The sequence below is a fragment of the Onychomys torridus genome, chromosome 18, assembly GCF_903995425.1.
Source record: "Onychomys torridus chromosome 18, mOncTor1.1, whole genome shotgun sequence".
Classification (NCBI taxonomy): domain Eukaryota; kingdom Metazoa; phylum Chordata; class Mammalia; order Rodentia; family Cricetidae; genus Onychomys; species Onychomys torridus.
The window spans coordinates 23,402,578-23,414,687 of record NC_050460.1 but is presented as its reverse complement, the minus strand read 5'-3'; positions in this window follow the sequence as shown (position 1 = coordinate 23,414,687).

Genomic DNA, 12,110 nt, shown 5'->3' with positions numbered 1-12,110 from the left:
TAGTTTATCTTGGGGTGGTGTGTGTGTGTGTGTGTGTGTGTGTGTGTGTGTGTGTGTTTCTTTTCATATAACTTTGCTGGGATAAAATGTCTTCCACACTGTAAGGTAATTAAAAGAGAAGGTTACATTGGTCATTTTGGTTGATTTAATGGATTTTATATAGAGGCTACCATCTTGGAGACAATTCTTGCATCATGACTGAAAATACAAAATTAGCTAATGATAACAGTAATATGGTGTCTAGAGACCACAGCAATTCTTGTTGCTGGTACTTTCCTTTCTAAATATGCTTAGTAAAGCAAGAGCAAGCAGTTCCCTCAGATTTTCCATGTGTTCTAATTGAATCTTTTAAACAAAAATGTTTAGAATGCATTCACTGATTTGTATATCCTTTAGTCATTTCTTAAATCGCAATTTCCCAAGTATGCCTTATTTAAGGAGTTCTTTTTTCTTTCTTGCTGTTTTTTTTCCACAGAGGGGTCATATTTCCTTATGTTTTTATGATCTGTTGATTGGTGTCTACACTGTCAGAAGTTGGACCTTATGCAATAGTTTTTAGAATGAGTATAGTGAAGAAAGACTAACGTATGAAAGATGCTAATTAAAAGTTATGACATATTTATTTGTCTGTTTCTACTTTTTTTCCAGCAAGGGCATAGGGGTAGTGGGGCAGATCTGGGAAGTCTAAGAAGTAAATGTGACTGGGACACATTATGAGAAATTTCCAAATAATCATTAAAATATTATGTTAAAAATTCAAAACAAGCTGGGTGACGCCTTTAATCTCATCACTTGGGAGGCAGAGCCAGGCAGGTCTCTGAGTTTGAGGCTAGCCTGGTGTACAGAGAATGATCCAGGACAGGAAACAAAACTACACAGAGAAACCTTGTCTTGAAAAACCAAGAAAAATATTCAAAACAAAAAAAAAATAAGTAATTAATCAATATAAATATTTTATAATACAAAATGACATTCAGTAATATAAAATTGTTACTAGTACAAATGAACCAAATAAGAATTCATATATTTTAAAATACTGTCAATTTTATAATTTCTAAGAAATGCCATTTATGAATGCTTATCAGATTTATAGGGCATAAATATTATGGAAAGATGTCTAACATTTTTAGTAACTATAAATTTAGAAAAGGTTCAATATAAATATAATTAAAAATATTCACCTATGATATTGAAGACTTCTAGTTTAACAAAGAAATAATTATGTGCTTAGGCAACTTTCTTGATTTTTTTTTTTATAACTGTTGTTGGACCTATGTGTAAAATCAATGACTAGATGTTAATAGAGTTAATAGAATATTATGGCCTAGTGTGAGTCAGAGTAAAACAATACACACAAGTGTTATTTATAATTGGATAAACTGTTTTGTTATGAATATGCATGCATATCAATGTAACATTGGTCATAGGACAAATGCAGGGCTACATATATGACTTATCTTCAGTAAACAGCATAAACAATACAGACTTATTGTATTGAGATGAAGAGTCCTTGGTGCCACAGCATTTGATTCCCAGAGAGACCATTTTTCCCTGGCTTATAGACAATTGTCTTCTTATTGTGTTAGGCAATGATAAAACCAGAATTCCCCTGTTATTCCTTGCTGAAAAGATTCAGCTCTATATACAACTTAGAATCACCTGAGAAAACACTCTAAATAAAAATGGACTTGTGAGCATTCTATGGGGCATTCTTTGTTGCTAATAGATCTTAGCAGGCCATGCCTAGTTTGAGGCAGTAAAATTCACTAAACAGAACAAAGAGGAAAATGCTAGGCAAAAACAAGCAATCATGGAGGCATTTATTCTCTTTCTTCTTGTGCTTTAGATGTGAAAAAGAATAGCTACTTGAGTTCTTGTATTGACACCACCTCAATGACAGATTATAACCTAAAACTGTAAGCAGAATAAACCCTTGCTACATTAAAATGTTTATGTCAGGGTTATTTGTCATAGGACCATAAATGAAAGTTGGACAGACAACAATCCCATTGGATGAAGACTCCATAATGTTTACCTCCTTTAATAGTAATTGCCTCTGTGCAGGTCAAGTCACAGGATACAAACACATTAAGTGACATCTAGTGTTTGGAGCTCAGCATACCTGTTTCGAGAAAAAATAAATTTCAGTCCTTAGATGCACACATACCCACATGCTCACACACACACACACACACACACACACACACACACACAGAGAGAGAGAGAGAGAGAGAGAGAGAGAGAGAGAGAGAGAGAGAGAACATGAAAACATGAGTTTTTGTTGGGATTTTTTTTTTTTTTTTAGTAGTAGGTTCTGCAAAGTATTCCAGAATGTACTTGAGCTGATTTGCAGACCATGTTGCTCTCTAGTCTTGCAGTGATCCTCTAACCTTAGCTTCCTATGCGTTAAGAAGGGAGACGTGTACCATCATGCTTAGCTCTTAGTTTATCTTTGCTTTTGGTCACTAAATGTGAATATTTCCACTGCAGATAGGCAATTCTTCATGGAGAAATGTAATCATCAATAATATTCAATTATTAATGCTGTGAGATATAATAATGACTTGCTTATGCATGCCTACAGCATAATGGTGCCATGGAAGACATGGGTGTAAACGATCATGTCTTGTGACCATATTTAAAAGTCTTGTTCCACAATATGAAGCCCATATGTGACAACATTATGGTTCTATAAACTTATAGCTAGTTGTGTCATGGTGCTGAGGAAAGAAATTCTTACCTTTATACTGCTAATGTATGTAGTGTTAAACAAGCTTTTAATTGTAGCTAGAGTTTTCCTGCCTGGCCCAGTCTGGACAAATCTCTCTTATCCTCCAGTCCCACAGTCGCTCAGACCCAACCAAGAAAGCACACAGAAACTTAAATTGTTTACAAACTGTATGGCTGTGGCAGGCTTCTTGTTATCTACTTTTTCTATCTTAAATTAACCCATTTCTGCTTATCTATACTTTGCCACATGGCTTGTGGCTTACCAGTATCTTTACATGTTGCTTCTCATGGCGGCAGCTGGCAGTGTCTCCCTCCAGTCTTCTACTTCCCAGAATTCTCTTCTCTCTTGTCCTGCCTATACTTCCTGCCTGGCCACTAGCCAATCAGAACTTTATTTATACAGAGCGATATCCACAGCATTTAATGACTTAACTTTATATCCAGGTATCAACCCTCATCTAAGAAGCTCCTATTTGCAGTAAATCGTGTTTAACACAGTGACACATAAGTGGTCAAGGTGCAGAGAATAAGACATTACAAAATGACCAGCCTTTAAGGGAATGCATATACAGCAACTAGCCTTCCCAAGCAAGAGAAATCAGTGTAGAAGAGAGGAAAGAAAATGTGTAAGAGTCAGAGAGAGCAGATGACTACAATTCAACTGTATTTTTGTGCATATGAACTCACAGTTGTTGAGAGAATATACAAAACCTCCACAAGCATAAGCCAGAACATATCTCATCAGGGAGAGGGTATTTCTACACAAAATCTTCATCTAAGTCATGGACCTATTGGCAGTTGTCAGCTATTGGGAGAGGGCAAGGCAGTTTTCTCTAAAAATGTTCTTCACCACAATGGAAGACTAAACATCCAAGAATATTTAGACTGCAAAAATTGGTCATGAAGTATTAAAAAAAATTGAAACAAATTTGGGTGGGTAGGGATAAATGGGTAGGACCTGGGAAGAGTTTATTGTTGGGATTGAATACTATAACAAATATATTAAATAAAATTGTCAAAGATTTAATAAAAGAAAGAATAATTCATGATAAATAAGTCATATAAAAGCTGGATCTCATCAGTCCTTTGGAACCAGAAAACATACATAACTATGGAAATTTAAAAAAAAAATGAATCCTTTTGTTGTATGTAAGATTCCTATTTGAAGTTTCCCCTCCAAGATGAAGGGAGACCCCATGATTCTTAGAAATAATCAAGGGTCACATATTCATGAGGAGAGAAACTTGGAAGGTTCTTAATGGCTCTTACCCAAGAGTGTGAGGAAGAGGAGTTAGGGAGTATTGTTATCATCACAGGCACAGAGAGAAGAATTCTCAGGCTGCATGTGGAGCTGCCTACAAGCTGACAGCTTGCAGGGTCACAGTGTATGAGTGAATCAATTCTCATATGTGTGTCTAGGATGGCTTTTAGGTGATGCTGTATCTACGAAATCATGCCTGGAGCTCCCAAGTAAACTCACCCACATTCCTGTTACTAACTCCAATAAAAACCTCATTGGTTCACCAATGGAAATTGATGCAATTGTTCTTTCATCTTTCAAAGGTTCCTTTTCTGAAATAAAGAGGTGTGGGAGTATGTATGTGTGTGGGGGGGGGTTATTTGTGTGCTGTGTATTCCTCTCCCAGAAAACCTGTCATATAACACCCTCTCCCATCTAGGAGAAACTGTCATTTGTATGCAAAAGGGAAGAAAACTTTCATCTTGAGAAATTGTATTTTTCTATGGCTTGTTAAATGGAGTAGAATCAAACAATACATAATTAAAGAGGAAAACATAAAGTGTCCAAATCTGTGTAAATCCACAAAGCAAAATTGTCTTCTAGAAAGTGGATATATTTATGCATAAATTGATTCTGTTTAGATGGGTCCCCAAAGGAAAAAACAAATGGAAGTTAACTGACAACCCACAAGCTGTCAGAGGATTTTTATAGTGTATTTCTGAAGTTGTTTCAGAGAATATAAGATCAACACTTTTATCATGACACTTTTTTCAGATTAGGAGAGCTTGTAGGAAAAATAGTTATTTATGTGCATTAAAAAGAGCAATAGTGATGTTGAAATACTTTTATATTATAGAACTAAACACTTTTTCAATGTCCTGATCAAACTACATTTATCTTCTTTATCCATTAATATTGTTAGTATGTCATACTAAAACATCACGGTTTGGATTAAATTCATCTTGTCAGTTTTGTACATACTTTACTGACAAAAGATTTTTTGAATGTCTAAAGAGACAAAGTTGCCAGGGAGTGGTGGCATACGACTTTAGTCTTAGCACTCAGGAGGCAGAGCCAGGTGGATCTCTGTGAGTTCAAGGCCAGCCTGGTCTACAGAGCAAGATCCAGGACAGGCTCCAAAAACTACACAGAGAAACCCTGTCTCAAAAAAAAAAAAAAAAGAAAAAGAAAAGAAAGAAAGAAAGAAAGAAAGAAAGAAAAAGGCACTGCCTTTAAATTTCTTATCCCAGAGTTCTCTTAATAAATATCTTACACTAATACTTCTCCTTGAATAAAAAGGAGAAGAAAAATAAAGTTTGTGTATCTGTTCCTTAGTTTTTACTTAACTTCTATCTGAGCTAGAGCTACAATCTCAAACATGGTTGGCTGCATTTTAGAATTTTATATTCCATGGGAAGGTAATGACATGTGAGAATCAAGTCTACTTTGTTTGTGTCACTAAATCTCTAACACTTTCTGCTTAATATACTTTAATGATCTGTTATCCGGCTCACAACATTTTATGACTGTGATATTTTCACTGTACATACTATTTTGTATCAATATAAAATGATGTTTTCTGTCTCCTTGAATGCTTTTCATTAATTACACCTTGTCTCAAATGAACAATTCAGCTTTTAACTTTGCTTATTTTGCCATTATATTCTTGTCCATCCTTTTGCTTAGCTTTGATTTTTTTCTTCAGGTTTATTTAGACATATCTTAAGCACTGCTAAAGTATATGTTTTATTCATTAATCATTTATATATATATATATATATATATATATAATTAATAATCTCTTTTTATTAGTGTATGTGATATTGGCATGCATTGAAATTATCGAACTTTGTACCATGTTATCATATTTGCTTTTAATTCTACTTTCTGCATATTTTAATAATTTATAACTTTTTATAATATTGAGTTTTAGTTTTTATTCTAATATTTTGCTTGCAAAGTGATTGTTGAACTAATCACATATAATGTAGCTTCCTGTTTTAATTATAAACATTATTTTTATTAATATTTACCCTAATATAGTTTCCCATCAAACTCTATATACCCTAACATATCTTGACAACAGTAACATTCATATTTTCAAAAATTTTAATATTTAATTACTTATAAACATGTATAAAACAACATGCCATGACAAATAATTTTAAATTACTTTCTGCTATTATAATTTTATTTTGCTTTATGTTTTTTCTTTCCAGTACTGATTTTGTATATTTGCTAATTTACTCTATATTATTCAAGTGATGGGTGCATTTTCATCTTTTATTATATTTTATAAAAAATTCTTCCTCTAAAATATTTAGTGAATAATTATAAACATTTTAAAAATTTACTCAATTCAATAAATTGAATAGGATGAAATATTTCCTTTCTTCTTCATAAAGGAAGAAAAATTTTAATCTGTTAATACTGTATAAGGCTGCAGTCTAGTGCCCAGAATGAACTTATTTGCAGAATTCACAATTGTTATTGAAATTTGAAATCACTTTTGGAAAATAAATAACCACATGTTTTTCACTGACTTTCCAAGTAATTTTCCACCTTTGGTAAAGTTAAAGTAACTGAGTAGTAAAAACAAACAAACAAATAAATAAAAGGAAATATAAATATAACTGTTTCAACTTGTCAGTTAGAATACAGAGATTGCCTTATAGTTGCATGAACTTTCATAACTGCCTAAAAGTTATCCCAACTACAGAGGTAAGATGAACTCAAGTTAGCAGCCACCTTGGTTGATTTAGTACAGTCCTACATCAAAATTAATTGAAGAAAGGACAGGGGAAGTAGCTCAGTGGTTAAGCACTCTCCAGTTCAAGAGCCAAGATTCAGATCCCAGAATCAGAAAGACTATGTTTCAAATTATATTTAAATGTTATATTATATTATAACATTATATTTATAATATAAATGTAATATTATAAAGTTTTGATTCCACACTTGTTTCTTTTTTTAATACTTTCATAACATTATATAACAAACACTTGCATTTATCCTGATAAAATATTTCTTGCATTGCAATTTATAGATAGTAACCAGTTTCGTGTACTTTAAATATTTGTTTTCATACCTGATTGCCTCAAAATTATCAAGAAAGACTCGCCCTGCTCTCCCAGAATCAGTTAGTTCTCAGGGTCACCTCAAGCAGTGCAACAGAACACCAGCTGCATCCTTCCCTCCACCGGGTCCACAAGGCCTGTCTTCCCTAGGCTCATTCCCACCCCTGTCCCTGTATCTCAACCCATAACTTAGGCAGCACCTCAGCTCAAACAAGGACATTCCTGCCAGATAACCAGGTAGGCTGCAAGTGGACCTTCTCTACTCTCTTTGTTCCCGCAGATCCAGTCCTCAGTGTGGCCCCTAGCATTTCAACTAACCACTTTCCCCTGGCATCCCCTTCTCCAGCCTCCAACACCAGCAAGTATTCCCTGTGAACACACTATCTGGGCAGGTCAGTAAAACAGGCAACACACAGGCAACAAACTCTCTGAAAATCCAAGCGGTGTTGGTGTCCAGCTGGGAGACTGGCTTCCACAGTTTACCCCAGGGTACTCTTGAGGAGAGAGGGATAAGAGATTTAGATAGAAGGAAAGAGGGGAGAAACAGAAACACAGGATAGCCTCTGGAGGGCCTGGATCCTTATCTACTGGTCCCTTCTGTCTCTTCTAAGGGGATATTTATAGGAATTCCAAGGGGTGTAGCAAAAGACTCCCCCCTACCCACCCACCCAGCACAGCTAAGTGCAGACTCTTTCCAATCACCTAATAACAGTGCACATGGTCAAGCAATCCTCTAATGCAGCTCTACTGGGTAAAACAAGCTCACATCTCATCAGAAAACCTTTGTGAGCCTCCATAATTCCCCCTTCTTGATATAAAAAAGACCCCCACAGGCCCCTCAGATAGACTGTGCCTGTATTTTCTCCTGATAGATCTCTTTTGTCTCTGTTCATCCTCTCCCCCAAGATGTAGAGTCCCTGATGCCACCAGCAAGGCTCAGGACCCATGATCTTCTCCTACAGCCTGGCTAAACCAAGCATCCTGCAATAGCTATGCTTTCTCTGCACCTCTGCAAATTCTCTGCCTCTAGCTGCTTTTTTTTTTTTTTTAAATACTAGCTAGAAGGAGAGACAGGACTACCATAGAGTATTTGCCATGTTCCTAGAGAGTTTTTGTTTCCTCTTAGAGCAATTACAGGTGATTTGCCCATACTGATAGTTGTTACTTCCAGGTGAGTTATTTTTTTACCCTTACAGAAAGAGAGAAAAATTGGAGAAAGAAAAGTCTGAAAAGCATTTAGTATTTTAAAGAGAGATTACTAAGATTTTTCTAAGACCTCTATTCTCCTTTCTTCATGGCCAAACGGAAACCAATTTTGATATGATGTTTTCATACAGTGGCAGCATAGTGGAGTGAAAAGATTTTATTTCATCCACAATCGCTTCAGGGAAAATTCTTTCCTCTGATGCTTTGAACTTAGAATTTAAACTGTTCACAAGCCAAAAGCTTCCATAGGAATCTTTTTCTGCCCATTTTTTCTTATGTTTGATACATTTCTCTGATTCCTCCCCAGGATTTTGTGTTCATAGCCCCATAGTTGGAAATCAAGGACATAGTTCCTCTGTCATGTTGCTTATCTTATCCTATATTTTTCCTTAAACTATATTCCTAACACAATATTTCTATATTCTACCTTACTCTGATTTTTTTCCTACACTATTTTTCCACAGATAGAAATTAAGAAAGAGATAAAATTGAAGAAACCTAGACGGAAAGAAATCTACACTGCAGCCTCACTCACTTTTAACTTCGGCATTCTACTGCCTAACATTGAATCTCCCAAGAATGAAATATTGTTCCCTTTATCAATTCCTTGTTGGTATGACTTACACACATGGTGCCCCCTGACACTCATTGTGCCAAGTTCCTGGGTCCCTGTTCCAGGTTCCAACTGTGGGAGACCAGCTGGGAGACTGGCTCCCACAGTTTACCCCAGGGTACTCTTGAGGAGTGGGGGATAATAGATTTAGATAGAAGGACAGAGGGGAGAGAAACAGAAAGAAACACAGGATAGCTTCAGAAGGGCCTGGATCCTTATCTACTGGCCCCTTCTGTCTCCTCTAAAGGGCTATTTATAGGAATGCCAAGGAGTGGAGCAACCTCCCTAGCACAGTCAAGTATAGAGTGAGGTAACCCAGACTCAGAAGGACAAACATGGTATGTACTCACTCATAGGAGGATACTGGATGCAAAGCAAAGATCACTAGACTGCTACACAACTCCAGGGAGGCTACCCAGAAAATGGGACACTGGAAAAGACACAGGGATCACCAAATGACAAAGAAGTGGATGAGATCTACATGAACAACCTGGACGACAGTGGGAGTAATGAAGGACAAGGTTTGAAGGAAAGAAAGCTTAGGGGAGCAGGAGATTCCAGCTGGATCAAGAACAGAAAGGGAGAACAAGGAATAACAAACCATGCTAAATGAAGACCACATGAGAACAGGAAGAAGAAAAGTGCTAGAGAGGTCCCCAGAAATCCACAATGATACCTCCACTGTAGACTACTGGTAATGGTCAAGAGAAAACCTGATCTGACCTAGTCTGGTGATCAGATGGCCAAACACTCTAATGGTTGTGCTAGAACTCTCATCCAATGACTGATGGAAGTGGATGCAGAGATCCTCAGCCAGGCCCCAGGTGGAGGTCCAGGAGCCTAATTGTCGAGAAAGAGGAGGGACTGTAAGAGTGTGAATTGTTGAGACCAAGATTGGAAAAGCACAGGGACAAATAGCCAAACTAATGGAAACACATGAACTATGAACCAAAAGCTGTGTAGCCCCCAACTGGATCAGGCCGTCTAGATAAGTTAGATAACTGAATTGCTTGAACTGTTTGGGAGGCACCCAGGCAGTGGGACCACAACCTGTCCTTAGTGCATGAGCTAGATGTTTGGAACCTTGGGCTTACACAGGGACACTTTGCTCAGCCTGGAAGGAAGGGACTAGACATGCTTGTACTGAATCCACCAGGTTGAATTGAATACCCAGGGTAATCTTGGCCCTGGAGGAGATAGGAATGGAGGGGAGGGTCTGGAGGGAAGGTGGGGGGCAGGAGTGGGAGGGGGGAGGACAGTGGAACCCATGGCTGATATGTAAAATTAATATAATAATAATAATAAAACACAAATATAATAAATAAAAAATAACAAATTTTAATTATACTAGTACATTGTAAATAACACTTTGCACATGTTCTGTAATATAATAAAAACAAGCCATTTTCAAAATCTAATTTTGTGTGCTATAGTGTTTAATGCAGTATTTCAGTTATTTACAACAAGTTGCCTCATAATTTCATAAGATTGAAACCTCTAGTAAAAACTATCCTCTCATTTTTGAGACAACAGTGTATAAGTGAACGCACCACAGTTATAAATAATATCTATAAACTGAAGAGAAATAGCTTAGCCAAAGTAATCTGATCATAATTGCCTATAACATAATGACTGTTGTCATCTAGACATGTGTTAGGACAGCCCATTTTCAAATTACTATGGGTATTAGTTTGGTGCATATTCATGTTAGTCAGGGTTGTATGTTTAGTTTTGAATGACACCTAATCTTGTAAAGATTAGCTAAGTCTGTGTCTCATTGATTCTAGGACTGTAGTATACTCTGCAGACAAACACATTCTTATCGATATATTTTTCTAATGAACATGTTAAGGATTTTTAGTTATGAACGACTTCAGTATCATGTAGTTTAATTTAATTGTCATTAAAACCATGGCTCCAAGGGACAAATGGTTCAATGTTAAAGAGCCTGTATTATTGTTAGAACACAGGATTTCGTTCCTAGCACCCACATCACATCAGCTGTCTCATAACTGCCTGTAACTGAGGATTGGGGTAATTGATGTCTTTGGCCCCCACAGGCCAAAGTACACATGTGCACATATATACATGAGCAAACCTGTACACATGATTAAAAATCATACAAATAAATATTTAAAACCATGGCTCCTATACTTGTCATCAGTGGTAAGGTAAAAGAGAATTTAAGACAATTTATTCTGTTTTCTGTGATTTCTCCTAAGCACTAAACTAACTTGAATAAGAGTTTATTCAGAGAATTTCAGTAAGTAAATTTATATAGTACAAAAGATTGAATTTACATTATATCAATGAGTACATTGCCAAATAATGCAAAAATCACTTATTAACTTACACATCCATAATATATTGTGCTGTGGATATCGCTCTGTATAAATAAAATGCTGTTTGGCCAGTGGCCAGGCAGGAAGTATAGGCGGGACAAGAGAGAAGACAATTCTGGTAAGTGGAAGGGTAGGTGGAGGCACTGCCAGCCGCAGCCATGACAAGCAACGGTAGAGACACTGGTAAGCCACAAGCCATGTGGCAAAGCATAGATTTATAGAAATGGGTTAATTTAAGATAGAAGTAAATAACAAGAAGCCTGCCATGGCCATACAGTTTGTAAGCAATATAAGTTTCTTTGTGTTCTCTTGGTTGGGTCTGAGCATCTATGGGCCTGGCAGTTGAGAGAGGTTTGTCCTGACTGTGGGCCAGGCAGGAAAACTCTAACTCCAATATTGTGAGACACATTAAATTACATGTATAAATAAGTAAATAATGAATTTCAACACTATTAGTGAAATTATTAAGGCCACTCCACGTAGTTAAAAGGGAGGTTTATTTTGTGGGGTAACTTAAAATTGAAGGGGTAGGTTGCAGGGTCTGGCAAAGGTATAGTGCAGTCCGTCCATGTTCTCTGGAGAACTCTGCTCGGTCTACCTCCAGCATCCAGGGTCCCGGAACCAAGAGAGAGACCTCCTCCCGATCCTTGGTCTTCCACTTCCTCCTCTGCCCTGCCTTGTGGGCAGGACCATTACCAAAGCCTCAATGGGGGTTGGAACTTCCAGGCCAATGCTGGGATGGCTATCCACTATACAACACCAAACATGATTACAAAAGTATTGTTCAATATTAATTTTAAGATATGGTGGTAAGATGGGTGGGGTAGTAACATGAAAGCTATTGTTTGTTATTCTTCAACAGGGGTGCAGGTTGAATTTACATGATCAGTCCATGTGATTGA